Source organism: Ptychodera flava, chromosome 4, assembly GCF_041260155.1.
Source record: "Ptychodera flava strain L36383 chromosome 4, AS_Pfla_20210202, whole genome shotgun sequence".
Classification (NCBI taxonomy): Eukaryota; Metazoa; Hemichordata; class Enteropneusta; family Ptychoderidae; genus Ptychodera; species Ptychodera flava.
Window position 1 is genome coordinate 28899752 of NC_091931.1, and position 15820 is coordinate 28915571.

The 15820-nt window shown below is 41.7% G+C and overlaps 2 protein-coding genes across 2 annotated transcripts in view; both read right to left on the reverse strand.

Moving 5' to 3' along the window:
- LOC139131395 (sacsin-like) overlaps nt 1-1498 on the reverse strand; it is a 30204-nt gene extending 28706 nt beyond the window's left edge. Inside the window, exon 1 of the mRNA XM_070697424.1 lies at nt 1344-1498. The gene's annotated coding sequence lies outside the window, so the exon portion shown is untranslated. The remainder of the gene's footprint in view (nt 1-1343) is intronic.
- Nucleotides 1-15820, reverse strand: part of LOC139131393 (sacsin-like) — a 97085-nt gene that overhangs the window by 41406 nt on the left and 39859 nt on the right. The gene's annotated exons all lie outside the window — the stretch shown is intronic.

Below are 15820 nucleotides of genomic sequence, written 5' to 3' on the forward strand. Positions count from 1 at the left end.
TTTTATGTAGTAAAACTGTTAGGGCAGGTGCTGCAAACTCGACGGCCATATGATAATATGCTGGTTGTGCGGTGGCGATTGGTTAAAGTGGAATGAACGAGCCGGTCTTTACATTGTAGTCAAGTCGAAATGCCACGATGGGTGGGAGGTAGGGGATTCAGAAAAAAATATGACGGGTATTGGCAGACTTACGTAAAATAGAAAACTCGAAGAAAATGATTTTGCGAATACTGTGGTTTAAAGGACACGTGGTAAGTTAATAAGTTAACACCAGAGGAATGCGATCGCACCGGGAAGGGGTGGTTTCCATTAATAATTAAATGCCGAGGCACAGTCCCTTCACGCACGTGGCCGAGGCTACTGCCACGCGTGGAAATGGACACTCCGTTAATTAAAATGCTTTTTCTTCTGCTAATGGTTTGACGCGCTGCTTAGCTTTGTCAAATATACATAGTAAATATAACCCAGTGCAATGAACAAAGTACTTACATATACTAGTGTCTAACGGGTGCTAAAAGTCCTTTTGATCTGTGGAAATGTGTCGAGCGCAAATAAATTGTAAAAAGGGAATAGGCCCTACATCCCTTGCATCGTCGGGGCTGATGAGATGAACTGAATAGAGCGTGGGCATGAGAGTCTGTAGGTTTATAATGCACATAGAAGCAGAAAACGAATCGCAATTGATCAAGACTACATTTTATAATATGTCGAGAAATGAAACCGATGTCTGAAACAGCCGAAGTAAATTCCATTGCGGAGAGAATGTGAAGCGAATTCAATAAAATCGTCCAATGCAGTTAATTTTTTAAACTGGGCACTGCACTCGTGCATCTAGACTAGCGCCAGCTGCAATGAATGTTGATTTCAACGCGTTCGATCTTTCCGTTATTTGATTGCTTGTTTCCTACTCTTCTTGTATTTCAACGTTACTCCAACGTGGGAGTGCTGACAAAGGGTTGAACACGAAACGTGCGCATTTTTCATCCACTGCAGTTTACAAGTGTTTATCTCCCGCTGGTCGGTCAGTATTTTCATTGTATCATTCTACGATAGACAGCCACTGTCTACGATTCTTCCGTTCAGACTACTACAGCAATCAACGCAGTCATACATTATATCACAGTCGCTTGTGAATCGATATACGACGGGCGCTGAGCGGTATTTCACTTCTAATGCATATCACACAGTTTCCATCGTGCATCGATTCACAAGCGACTATGCATTATAATATATAAGCTTATCAGAAAAACGGGGATTTCCAGTTTCCTCGTGATTTACATGTAACGCTCGTAAGTGCAAGGACATTTTAAAAATTCAAGTGAAGATAAATCATCGCAACTCACGTGCATGTAAAATTCCTGAAAGTATGCCGTCCCGATAGGAAGCCTACAGACTATGTAGATCAAAGTGAACGTCACTCGGTAGGCTGCCGACGTCCCCAGCCTGAGCAGGTTGTGGTGTGAACGCGACGTCGAGTGGAGTGAAGGCCGACCGGTTGTTGCAGCATAACTTAAATGTGCCAGTACCCCTAACTCTTTGTATATTACACTGTGACCTGACATGTTATCTGCAGTGAGGGAGCTTTCAGTTACTGCACTATGGCTGCAAACCGCCGACCCATCGGGGCCCGGGGACGTTCGGCAATATGTTACAAGACCGGGGACACCCAGGGGTGGGGATTGCGGTGTCATGTGAAATTGGAAACTGCAAAAGGGATCATGGTTTTTAAACATACTACTATCTGACTATGAGGGTCACTTGATTTCAAAAAATGTTAACCGACACTTTTTTACAATTTTAACAGACACACACACACAGAATTTGACCACCGGTCGATGTAACTCAACGTTCACTCAACATTGTCCCCGTGTTAAAACTGCCAAGCAGCATAACTTCATAGCGTCTTTCTGTATCCATAGCTTTCGTTTCAGTTGATTACATGTGTTGCCCAGCTTAGGGGTGCTTCCGAGTTCAGTTATTTGCATATTCATAGCTTCTAAGAAAAATGACTGCGGAAATACCGAGAAATAAAAATAGAAATGTAATTGTACCCCGCTTTTTGAGAAAAACCTATCAAGTATATGGAAGACGGTCACGACATGCGACATGCGACCTGCGACTTCAAAACTGCGACCTGCGTCCCGCGAGTTTGAAACATGCGACCTGCGACTTCGGCATTTAGACCTAGGTGTATAACCTGCGACTTCACAACAGCGACCTGCGTGTTTGTCAAACTGCGACCTGCGACTTCACAACTGCGACATGCGACAACAACACGTAACGTTTCATGGTGTTTTCCTCAGTATTAGATTGGAGGCGTCTTGCGTGAACTTTAATCCTTTGAGCGCCAAAGTCTATTTTTGTCCCCTTTATATAATAAACCCCTGTCAATTTTTCTCCAATTTTTGCAAAAAAAATTGGGAAAAACCTGTAGCCAATGAAATGTGATGTCGATTTGGTCCAAAATTATCAAAAAATTACAGAAAATTCATACAATTGGTAAATTTTGCACTAAAGTTTGGTGGGAGAAAATTACAGCGCTCAAAGGGTAAAACGTGGAAAGGAGATTTAACGTTCAACATCGATCAATTAATAAGCCATTGCTTTCGCTTTGGTAAATCGTTCACAAAGTCTGGCAAAACTCAATTCATGTACACACCAGTTCACTCATTTTCATCTGGAGAGATAATTTTATGACGGAAATGTTGACAGTACGTGTTAATGCATGGAAAATAATATGCTACGTGATCTAGGCATTTATATGTTTATATTATAATTTCAAATTATTTTAGATATTCTTCGTCTGCCTTACCTCGCTTCTTTCCTTATGTTATCAACAAACTTTTTGATTTTTAGAAATCTCTGGTATTTATCCTCATTTCACTGTGGTATAACCATCTAGCTGTCTGTTTAATTCATCAGTTGTCCCCCCTGTATCATAACTGCGTCAGTGTCATTGCAAACATTCGAATTTTCAGTTATTGTCGTTCATTTTCTAACATTTCCAGTTTTGTTCCAATTGCCCAGTGATTGATCATCGGATGTTGCCATCTTTTCGTCTAATTTCATTTTTACTTTTCGTCAAAAAATCGAATTGATCCAACTTTTGTTCAGTTGGAAAAATAAAAATATTCTTACTGGTTAACTTCGGACTACATTTGTCTACACAAATAACATATGCAAAGTAAAGCAGTTAAAATAATACTGATATGACAGAAGTGCAAACATATTTGCTAACCATGAATAGCCAGAGACCGACTCAAGTTCTTTATAGATAACGCGAGTTAAAACTGTAAAACAGGACATAATTAAACCCTCCTACAATCCTATTTTCAGTCTTTAAGCCTAATATGTACATACTATAATATGTACATATTATTTTTTGTGTGTATATATATTTTAGATCATGTAGGCAGAAAAGTTCCAGAAACAAATCAAGACTGATATCGCAGTTTGACAAACACGCAGGACGCAGGTCGCTGTTGTGAAGTCGCAGGTTAGGCCTAAGTAGTAGAGTAAACGTGGACAACTAGGACAAATAAGAATTTTACACCCATTTTATTCATTTATCTACATGAAGCGAAGGAAAAATTAACCATCCATGTAACTAAAGTATGACCCTGACCTATATACGAACTCACGCATGCGCAACAGGGGTTTGGCGCAACAGTGCATTGTCCTGAACTAAGCAGGGAAATTCCCTTCTGAGTCACACACAACATGTTTATACACGTTCCGAAGGTGGGAAGGTGGGAAATTCCGTGTGAGTCATCACCATCAAACTAGCCTATATAAAGGACCCCGTTGTCAGTCCGGCCGGTCGCGGAGTCTAGCTGATGTTGAACACGAAGTTCCTATCGGGGCGAACTTGTTCACCCGATAGATAAAATTTTAGTAATTTCCTCTGAACTTAAAATATGACGAAAGACCATTACTTCAAATAATATGAGACGTTTCATATGAATGGTACTGATATCTAAAGTGTTCACTCTTTTATCTTTACGTACAATGTAGTTCCTAAGTCGTTCTCTATTCTATTCCCACCAACAAAACATCAATACTCATTTTCCCCTCCCCGATCTTTATCAATACTTATGATAATATCACAAGTTGTTCTGTTATCTGTTTTCATAGCATAATATCCAACCAAATCGTCAAATTCATCTCCAGTAGCTAACTTTACACATCTAATGAGAACTGTACCATGTTGAAGTATTTTCATATTATCAGTCATCTGTTGATTTACAGTCTGTAAAGTTAATTCAGCTGCCTCATCACCGACACTTTTAAGACCCAGTTTCTTTAAAGTTGTGTCCCAAAATAATCTAACTGGAACTCCGCTAGCTGTATACGAGCAATAATTCTCCCCCTCGTTTATCCACCTTCTTAGTGTATTATCTGCCTTCATTATTGTATTAAGAGGACTAATTTTAAGGTGAATCGGTATACCAAGAAGTGCAATGTATGGATTTGTAGGAGTAAGCCAACTACGAAAATCTAACAATTTATATTTGTTTACATTGCTATCAAAATAAATCACATTCGGAGTTCCTGGTGGTTCAACAACACCTCCTGCAATTTCACTATCCAATATATCTAAGATGTTACGCGGCACATTATAAGGCATGAATTTCTGACTAGCCGAATCCCATGTCAGAGCAAAAGGAGTAGAATCATTCGAAGCCTTTGTGGCGTCAATTACAGTTTCATCAATGTCTTTAAGTTCGGAAAATTCTACAGCATGTTCGTGGGGTGGCGCCGCGGCATTGGCTAAAACAAAATATTTTTCGCGGTCTTTATAACGAAGGACGTAATCCTTATTATGATTAGCAGCCATCTTAGTATTATTGTTAACTTTAACATCACTCAGATCTTCAAGCTCAAGATTTTGCATACGAATTGTACCTAGACCGAAGCCACTTGGATCAGACATACTCCGTAGGGACCTATATACAGTGAAAATTAAAATAATACCTTGTAATATACAATACACAGTCATGGCTTCAGCAATAGGAATGACAGTTCTCGGTGCTGTATTAAATGCAACGGCATTCACAGGAGGAAATATTATCGGACAAAAGCTTTCTGGGAATGGTGAGGCTCTTATTGAAGAGAAAGTTCGACATGATAAAGCATTAGAAAAATTTGAACATGATCGCAACGTCTGGTCAGAAAAAAGATTACTACAGGCTGACTGGGAAAGAGAAAATCAAGCAAAGGATGCGCATGCTGCGGCAGAATTAAGAGATACAGATGCAGAAATCCTGGAAGAAGCAGAAGCGGTGCAAAGCCGTTCCGAAGGGGCAGTTCAATTCTCAGATTATTATCAACCCAGTCCTGAGCAAAAGAAATATGAGATGATCTATATTGCTGGAGGATTGGTCGTGGGATGGTTTATCTTCGATAGGGTTCCTTCGGAACGCACCGCCCCGCTTCGGGACTACAATAATTCAATACAAAAGCTAATTGGCCAGTTATTGAAATCGATCATATTCCCATCCTGATCTGTTATCCAGATATGCATTGAATTCATGTAATCTCCCCCTTTTCTCAATGGCATAGAAATTGCTCCGTTTTTAAAATCGTAAGTAACCTTTTCACTTATTTCTCTCGTATCCCGGATGGGAAGTATTTGTAAACAGTTCGATACTTTCCCCTGTATGTATCCTCCGGAGGCACCCGAACCAAATGAAACATAATTTCCAGTAACATCGACTACATCTGAATGAACTATATATTTAGTGACTGTTAAGAAATCCACTTTCTTCGGACTAATAGTACTTTTTATAACTGGGTTGTCCTCAGGTTTATCTGAAAACCAACTACGTTGGCAAAGCTACCTGTAGCATTGAAATAGACTTTAATATCTTTAGCCAAAGTTAGATAAACATGGTTTGTCGGCAGATGTTTTTCAAAATTAATTTTTTGCTTCAACCCGATTGCTTTGTTTAACGTATCGATATTGTAGTTACCTGGACGTATTGATTTAGTCTTCTTCGGTTGGTCACCTTCTTGATATTTTATTACATTATTCGTCGATGTTATGTTTATGCCATGAATTATATAGTCCGCACTCTAGCAGTCTTATCTTCGTAAACTGTGTCGTGTCAATGCAAGGGTAAAAATTAACAGTGACTGGTTCACCTGTTTGGCTTTCAATCCAAATGATCATTGTTGTACGTTGTATATATTACTAAGTATAAGTGTTCGATGAATATATTATTTCCGAAGGTGCCATTACGACAGTATAAGGTTCTGCAGGAATATATTTTTCTGTTCAAGGAGATCTTTGGTCGCAACCGCAGCAGCAGTCGCACCGCCTAATTTTGCCAATCGAGTCAATTTGGACGACTTGGATCGCCAACCTCTATTTTCAGAAATTTGCTGGAGATCATAAGATATCCCATCGCAAGTCCTGCGATTACAATACCATCGTACATTGTGTTTACAACTGTTTTAATATCCATGATTGCTGACTAGTATATAAAATAAAAAATAAAAATAAAAAATATGGGGAGTTAATCCATCTCATACAATGTAGAGGAGCTGGGTCCTCCCCCCCCCCCCCCTCCCCCTCCCCCTCCCCCTCCCCTGTCGGAACTGTTCCGGATGGAGCTGCTACGTGCTCTGTTTTTTTCGCTTTCTGTGGAGGCCGAACGGAACAGGGGGTATGCCGAGCACGCCCCCAATATAGCCCTAATGCAGTCAATGAAACTCCCACAATTCCTAAAACAAGATAACATTTATTATACCAGCGTGAATTATTATCACACTGTTCTTTCATTGTAGGCGGTAGGCTTATACAGTTTGTTGCTACCACATCAGTCCCCCCCTCCCCTCCCTCCCCACCATTGCTTGGCGTTTCTTCTCCTTGTTTTGCCTGTTCCATTCCGCTAGTCGCTTGCCCGCAGCAACTCTCCCTGGATGCTTCGGTGGCATTGTAACTTTCTCTATGTTGCGCTGTGACGGAGTCGGGAAGGTCGTCCCTGACGGAGTCGTTTGCGGTGTGGAGGTCGTTTCCGTTTGCTGAGTCGGAACCGTTTGCGAAGTTGAATCCATTTATTTCAGGTATTATATTAAACCCGATTTTTTTAAAATTTAAATGTTTACCCGTAATTAAACCGGTGGAAACTAGAGCAAGTATGGGGCCCCACGTGTAGGCTATCCGTCCTGATAATCGTTTTATTTCACTGTTTAGAATAAAATCCTTTTTAAGATCAGTGGCATAGTTATCTCGGTCATCGATCGGAACTACCTGACTGATTGCGCGGGCTCCTAGATCTATGAAACTTTGAGTGATATTATCACTTATAAGAGAACTGTATTTCGCTTCATAGACTTTAAATGCTTTATTCACCGTTTCATCTCCCCATTTTTCTACGTCAGCAACTGAAATCTCCTTACCAAAAAATAACTTACTTTGTCCACTTGCGATGACACAGAGTATTTTTTCACGCTTTGTTTCTATTATGGATCGAGCGTCTGAAGGTAGTTCCGAAGGCCCTTCGGAACGCGTATTTGCCGCTGCCGATGACTTTATTAAATTCTCCATTGTTTGCAGTATGTTATCTATTCTTAGTAAAAAATAAAAAATTCGTTTAAACCTGAATCAGAAATATAATATTAACATGGTCTGGAATGTTAGAATGATTCCGACAAGGATTCCGAAGTATGGAAAATTCTCCTCCATTTAAATCTATCTGTATATAGAAACACAAATCATGAGTACAGACTTATTCCCAGTTGCTTTTCAATTGAATAAGACGAGCGTACCGACAGTACAGCATGCTGATACCCCCCCTTCCAAACCGAATGGGGGAATAAAACCTATTCTCATGGACTTAGAAATATATGTAACGCCGACAGATAAATTTACTTTTCATCCTCGGGATATATTTAAAGATAATGTAATCACTCATCGATCAGCGAAAGAAAGTAATGTATGGCTGGGCGGCCCGCACATGAAATACTGGGACCAGCAATTAAATTTTGCTGTATGGTGCAGCACTACTGGTTGTGGTATATCATTCGCCCATCTCGTCGATAAGAATTTCCTCCGCAAATACGATCATTCTGCCGTTTCCATGTATACTTTACAATACGTCGGATCCTTCACGAAATGGGCGTTGCACTTCCAGACGATACCCCCACCTTCAAAGCGGGCGACAATCCGTACAATCTCGTCCAATATGAACTTCTATGTACAGAATTTGGAAATATAAGCCCAACGAAGTCCGACTTTCGTTATCGAAAAGGTCAAAATAAAGGTCTTGGTTATGGTTATGAATATTACACTAATCGTGGGCCCGTTCGACAGCCTGCCGCTGTATACAACGGTCATGACTTTTTCCTCTCTGACGATGGAGGCGTTTTCTATACACATACCATTTTTGGAAAGAAAAAACATGTACTACCCGACAAAGACAGACCACACTATTATTTCTTCCGAAATGATGGATCGGAGGGACAATACAATAGTTTCATTCCTCTGAAGGGAGACTCAGGATTGACAAAGGCCGGTCTCGCCCGCCTCAATGAAAGCCTTGAAGCCTACGTATATTGCATACTTGGCGCACAAGCAAATATTCGTAGTACCATAGTGGGTGATACTGGCAGTGCACAGCAAGTCCGAAAAGAATTCGGTGTTCTCCTCGAAGATGAAATTCGCAATACCGACAAAGTAATTAGTTATAGGCGATATCAAGACACAATAATGAATACTGGTGTCAAACTTGATATGGCAGTCTCACCAAATTTACTTCTCTTACCATCTGAGATGGTCATCCTTTCGGGCCCGGCGATCTCAGGTTATAATAATGAATTGCAATACGCAACAGAATCTATGTCCTTCGGGGTGAATGGTGATATAAACACGGAAGTTCGAGAAAGTGCTGTACACGAGATGGAAGGGGGGGAGGAGGGGAGGGATCCTGTGAAGTGGCAAGACGAGCCCGGAGGACCACCACCTCACAATGACACGACTCGGATTCGGTCCCCTCCCCTCCCCTCCCCGGAACGGGCAGCATCTACGACCAGCGTAGACCCTATTCACGAATATGGTAAAATTGGTTTGTTATCTTTAGCAATATTCATTACTATTGTAGGTACTGGAATAAAGTCACTAACTATATAGATCCAGAGGAAATGTCAATATACGTAACCCCACCATTCAACATGATTATAACTGGACCGACATATTCTGGCAAAACAGAATTTATGTTGGACCTCCTCACCGGTCCGTACTTAAGGAAATTCGAATATGTGATATTCATTTGCCCAACATTCATGAATAATAAAGCGTATAATAGAAGATTCATTTTCACCGATGATAATGTGTTTATATTCCAGTCGGACTCGATGCAGTGGATGATACATTAACCTACGTGCATAAAGAATGGGCTGGAACGAACACTTTAATAATCCTCGATGACTGCGCCTCGTCCAAAGATATGAAGAAGCGCAGTAACGTTTTAGTCCAACTTGGTTTCAGCGCAAGGCACGACGGATTATCTGTCTGGGTTCTGACTCAACAATATACTAGTATTAGTAAACCATTTAGGGAAAACATACAGATGTTAGTACTATTTTACACACCGAACAAGATAGACAACAAAACTATTATAAAAGAATATGGAATGGAGGTGTCAGAACGGGAAGCCGTGGGTCTAATCAAGCAATTGAAAAGTAGGCCATTCAGTAAACTAGTATTTCGTTTACGGCATCCGTATAGTATGAGATTTATAGAGGGTCCGGTGGCCGCCGATTTTGGTACTATATAGATGCCCTCCGTACGACATAAAATTATTCGTATAATATAGCAATTATGGAAGCTGAAGCCGAAGGTGACAACACCGAAGGCACTCTTAGAGAATTATATTACAACCCGAAAACTGGTTTTGGAGGTGTACAAAAATTGTATGACGCAGCACGGGCCAGCGGACTCCACGTCACTAAGAAAGAGGTGCAGGACTGGTTAAAAACTCAGCTAACTTATAATCTACATAAACCGGTACCTCGTTCTCATGGGGGTGCCTTCCGGGGCGGCCGACGCGTTTTTGTAACATCGATAGACTCTCAATGGCAAGCGGATCTCGTGGAATTCCCTCCCCCGTTCGCAAAAGAGAACCGTAACATTCGATACATGCTAACAGTAATCGATGTGCTCAGTAAATATGCATGGGCCAGGCCGATACAGTCAAAAACGGCTGATGATACGTTACAGGCGCTACAAGACGTGATTAAGAAATCCGGGAGAAGGCCCGACAAACTTCAGACAGATGAGGGGCGGGAATTTACTAACCGAAAAATGCAGGGGTGGTTGGAGGAGTCGGGAATTCACTGGTTTCACACCTACAGTGACAAAAAAGCTAGCGTTGTTGAACGTTTTAATCGAACCCTCAAGACGATGATGTGGAAATACTTTACATATAAACAGACACGTTCCTGGCTCCCCATTCTACCACAACTTCTCGAGAATTACAATAACACCGTTCACGGAAGTATCAAAATGAAACCCAGGGACGTAACAGAGGAGAACGATTGGCAGGCATTTTATACACTATTCGGTCCTGAGTTGGCAGCCGGGGGAGTTGACCCTGAATTCAAGCCGGGAGAACGTGTCCGAATTACAAAATACAAGACCACTTTTAAGAAAGGATATTTACCAAATTGGACAGAGGAGATTTTCGTGGTTTCAAAAGTTGTGTATGCAGCTGGACTAGGAACGCCGCCAGTTTACAAAATAAAAGATCTGAATGGAGAGGAAATACTTGGCACTTTCTATTCTGATGAACTTCAGAGTGCCCGGGGAGCCGACGAGCTGTACAGAGTAGAACGAATTTTGAAGACGAAAAAAATTGGAGGAAAGAAATATTATCTGATAAAATGGAAAGGTTATCCAGAAAGTTTCAATAGTTGGGAGCCGGAGGAAAATGTTATTAGTACTACGTAAGTACTTCGTAAGTTCCTGTGCTGGTACTTGTCAAGTACTAACGTAAATACTAACGTAAGTACTACGTAAGTACTAATGTAAGTATTTACGAAAGTTATTCAATAAGTACCATGGAAGAAGTCTTAATTTCTTGAAAGAAGAAAGTGTCAGTTACCACCTCGCTTCCACCCACCTGGCCAAGTATTTATCAAGTATTGTCGTAAGTAATGTTCACTTATTGCATCTTTTTCGGCAGTATGTGGATGAAGTGGTACCTCGGTTCCTGAACATATAAGTTTGCAAGATCTTCAAAGCGACTTCTCATGTTATTATGAGCTGTTCTTTCGAGTCCTCCTTGTTCAGCTTTATCGATAAGTTCTGGCTGAAGTATAATGTACACAACTGACATGAGCCATAGACAAGTAACTTTAAAGTCTTGCCTTTTCATCATATCAAGTGCCCGCAAGTCAAACGGAGCATTATAAGCACACACTGTTTCACAGGCATTAAGAAGTTTGTGTAGGTTCTTGAGTGAGACTCTAGGTTGTTCTAGTTGTTCTTGGTTAGGTGGATAATAAGCTTTTTCAAGTTCGTCTTCAGAAAAACTGTCTATTAAAAATCCCTGGCTGCCGCTATCGCGTGCCGAAGGGCCGCTCCATGCAATTCCAAAGTCAAAAGCTTGTGGGAAATCTACTGGCCCGACTGTCTCTGTATCAATTGTTGGATTAAGTATATTCTTGAGAAGGGAGATGGTAAGAGATTGATGAATTACCAAACAGGAAGCCTGTAGTCGTGGCAAATTTCTAAGAAAGTCTGTTTGAACTTGTTGTGAATCTCTTCTAGTTCTTCTAAGGCGGTACCGGTTATTTCGTACGACCTGGCTCGAGTCAACACATTCCGCCTGCAATAATCCCAAGGCATATCTTTGAATATGATAATGAAACTGGGTAAATGGTCAAATGCTCTAGAAACAATCTTTTTTTCTTCCCACTCCGTGGAAACGCCCCGGATTCGAGAAAAAGTCAGATGTTGAATTATGGAAGAGTCACAAATAATGTATTGTTCTGAAGGGAGGGGGGAGGAGGAAACTCCCTCCTCCTCCTCCCAGCCTGACATTGTAAACTAAGCGTATGTTCTATAAACTGGTTCTGAAAATCGGCAATCGAAACGGGGGTGACACGCCCATTATAAAAGTCGGCAATGTTGCTGGAAAAACTAGTGTCAAATTCTGGTACGTGATACACCTCCGGTCCCTCCGCCAAATTTATTGCATCGTAACTCTTACCACTTCCAGTTGGTCCATTTATGAATATGTATGACATTTTGGGATACTATATCATAGAAATTTTTTAAAAATTTTTTTTTTTTTTTATTAAGATATATACGATAAGACAATGACAATCCTTTCTATTTCAGATGCAATAAAAATACTTGAAACCGGAGAAAACATCAAAATTGATGATGGAGGCAAATTAGTATTTGGTGAATATGTAGATCCTTTCATATACGTAGACAGTGAGCTAGAAGTAGTTTTCAACATCGGATTTAAGTACGGTTCGGGAGGAGATCCTGCTACATGCGATGGGTGTGTGTCAGTTGGCAACTGAGTCTTCAAAAGTTTATCGATTTAATAGTATTCCGTACCTTAGGTGAAAGTTTCGATGCAAGAACTGCTAAAAGTTATGCTGAAAGCCTGGCCGCTCACTCCAAGAATACTATCGGATTTTACTATCCATCTAAAGTGTATCGAAGCGAGGGAGCGAGCGAGGCACAGCCGGGCATGAGGTATTTTAAATTTCAGTTTAAAAGAGGGAGAGGGAGAGGGAGAGGGGTCACGATTTCGCTACATGTATTGATATGGTTCAAGAAATTGACTGCGGTTTTAAAACAGTGAGTCCGTTACTACCAGTCCGAGAAAATCCTGCTATTGTACCTCGTAATATCAGGAAAGGTAGTAAGATAGAATTCTTAGCATTTAAACCGCGCTTAAGTAAGCGTGGCCTTTCTTTCACTGTTGAGAGATTAATATTTTGTGCTGCGCCTAATAACCAGAAATTCAAGATGTGGAAGAACTAGTCGACTTAGAAAGATTAGGCGAGATATATAAACAAATAAATGCTGACAAAAATATTATAGTGGATTTTGATGACCTATCATAGAATAATTATTTTTCATTTTAAAAATTTTTAGGATAGTATATATCATAAAGATTATTATGGCCCGTCGATTACATACAGCATTCAAGGAGCAGTTTTACGAAAGAATTTCCTGAAGTCAAGCGAGTCAAGGATATCGGGAATTGGTGGATATTGAAGGTATGGTCAAAGAAACGGAACGAAAGATGTACTCTGTTTATACCGAAATGGAAGTCAAATTATCGGATCCGAAAACTGGTAATACACAACCGCGTTCATTGTATGTTAAATTAAATGATACATACACAAAAGATGTAAGAGGATCGGATTGGATGTGGGGCAACAATTAATAGATCGCTACGATCGTATGCTTGATACAATTGAAAATGTTGAGGGTTCTGGTCTCGTTCTCGAGGAGATACTTAATTTTGAAGTAATTCTAGTAGAAGTTTTACTCGGGGCTGGAACGCGTTCCGAAGGGGGGGCTGGCGCCGTCCAACTTCCCAGATGGTTAAAAAATAAGCATTGTGTGAGCGATCTGGTGCTACCTTCAGGCAGCGAGAACTGTTTTCAATACGCCATCGTAGCAAGTTTAAAGTTGGCCGACCCCGAGTTTCGTGAAAAGAAATGTGGTCAGGTAAGGAGAAAATGGAATACGTACGCCCCATTTATGGCCGACTACTGTTGGGAAGGTATTCCCTTTCCTACACCCGCCGATCTGACTGTATTCAGGCGCTTCGAGCAGCAAAATCCAGGCATCAAACTTCAAGTATTTCAGATCTACGAAAATGATCCCGCTCCCCCGTCCGACATAACTGTGTTATATAGTGCCCCTGGCGGAGCCCCTGACGGAACCGTTCCGATAAGGGAAGGTGAAGCCCGTTCCGAAGGCGGAGCCCGTTCCGAAGGCGGAGCCCGTTCCGAAGGTGATAGGAATCAAATAGCAAATATCTTACTGATAGTTGGTGAAGACGGCGGCCGTTCTCACTTCGTACCAATTACTGCGGAAAATCGCCTTCGTAATTCTCGTACTAATCGAAAGAATGAGCGCAGACGGAAGTGTATTTGTATGGTTTGTAAAAGAGGTTTTAAGTCAACAGAAGAATTAGAAAAACATCAGGTATACTGTGGAACAGACACTGCCCAGCCAGATTTTCCTAAGGAAGTGTGTCAATTTGAAGGACATCGGAAGAAGGTTCCTTCTCCCTACGTCGTCTATGCAGATACTGAGGCAATTATTGAGAAGGGGACCGGCCGGCACATTCCAATTTGTCTTTCGTATGTTATGGTGGAACGGTGGTGGGGAGGATCGCGGACCTCTTCGGAACGAGGCCCGGGCCGACCCACTGTTTATGGTAAAAGAACATTCACAGGTCTCTCCTGTGTTACAGACTTTCTAAAGGATATGAAAGAACGGGCCGAGTATTATTCTAAATCGTATTATTGGAAAATAATACCGATGAGGGATCCTTCTAATTACCGGCGCGACGGATGTGATCCAGTCTGTATTGCATGTGGAGAGCCGGCAGGATACCGAGTAGTGAAGGAGGAGGCGACCTTCTATTGCGAAGGATGCCGACCGTCGAGAACCATTCCTATCTACTTTCACAACCTCAAGGGATACGATGGTTCTTTTATTTTGAAAGAATTACATGAAATCGACGCCGGAGGGGGACCAGAGCCTAAAATCATAGCTAAGACGAGCAATGGAGGAATTATGGGTCTCTCGAAAACATTTATTTTTCACGCCTCAATTGTTGTTGCCGGAGGGAAGAGGGAGATAAAGAGACGTTTCTTTTCTATAAAGTTTATGGACAGTGCTCAGCTGATGATGGGGTCATTGGCGAAGTTGGCAAAAACTGTGCCGGAGCAGGGGTGGACGGCGGCCCCACTTTCGTACCCGGACATTCAAAGGGCGAAAGGTTTCTTCCCCTACGAATATTTAGACTCGGTTGACAGACTGGGAGAGAACCAGCTCCCGGAGAGGGGAATTTTATAGCGAATTGACGGAAGAGGGGATTTCAGAGTCCGATTACGAACATGCTTTGCGAGTATGGGACGAAGTTGGATGTAAGACGATTCGTGATTATATGGAATTCTATTGTGAGACTGACGTTCTACTTCTTGCAAATATATTTGAAAATTTCCGTGACACATGTTTAGAAGCGTACAAGTTAGATCCAGCCCACTATATGTCAGCGCCTGGCTTGACATGGGATGCTATGTTACTTTACACGGGTAATAAGTTTAAACTCATTCAAGATGCTGAGCAGATGACTTTCGTACAACGGGGAATACGAGGAGGTATCAGCCAGTGTAATATTCATTATTTACAGACAAATCATCCTGCTTACGCTGGCCCCGCCGGCGGGAATACTTACGTTAGTTACGATCCAGAGAAGCCGGTGACCGAAATAAAATATCTCGATGCAAACAATCTCTACGGCTGGGCAATGAGTCAGGCAATGCCTACGGGCGGACTTCATTGGATGACGATGGAAGAGTGGGAGGAATGGGCCGCCGAGGGGGGAGCGGGGGCCCGAGGCGGAGCGGGGGGCGGAGCGGGGGGCGGACGGGGGGGCGGAGGGTGGGGACCTGGTTCCACCTTTCCACCAAGTTTTCTAGAAGTAGACTTAGAATACCCAGCCGAATTACATGAAGAACACAGCGATTTGCCATTAGCACCGCATCACTATGAATTTCCGAGGCAGGGCGGTCGACTGATTACAAGTGTGATGGATAGAGAGTCCTATGT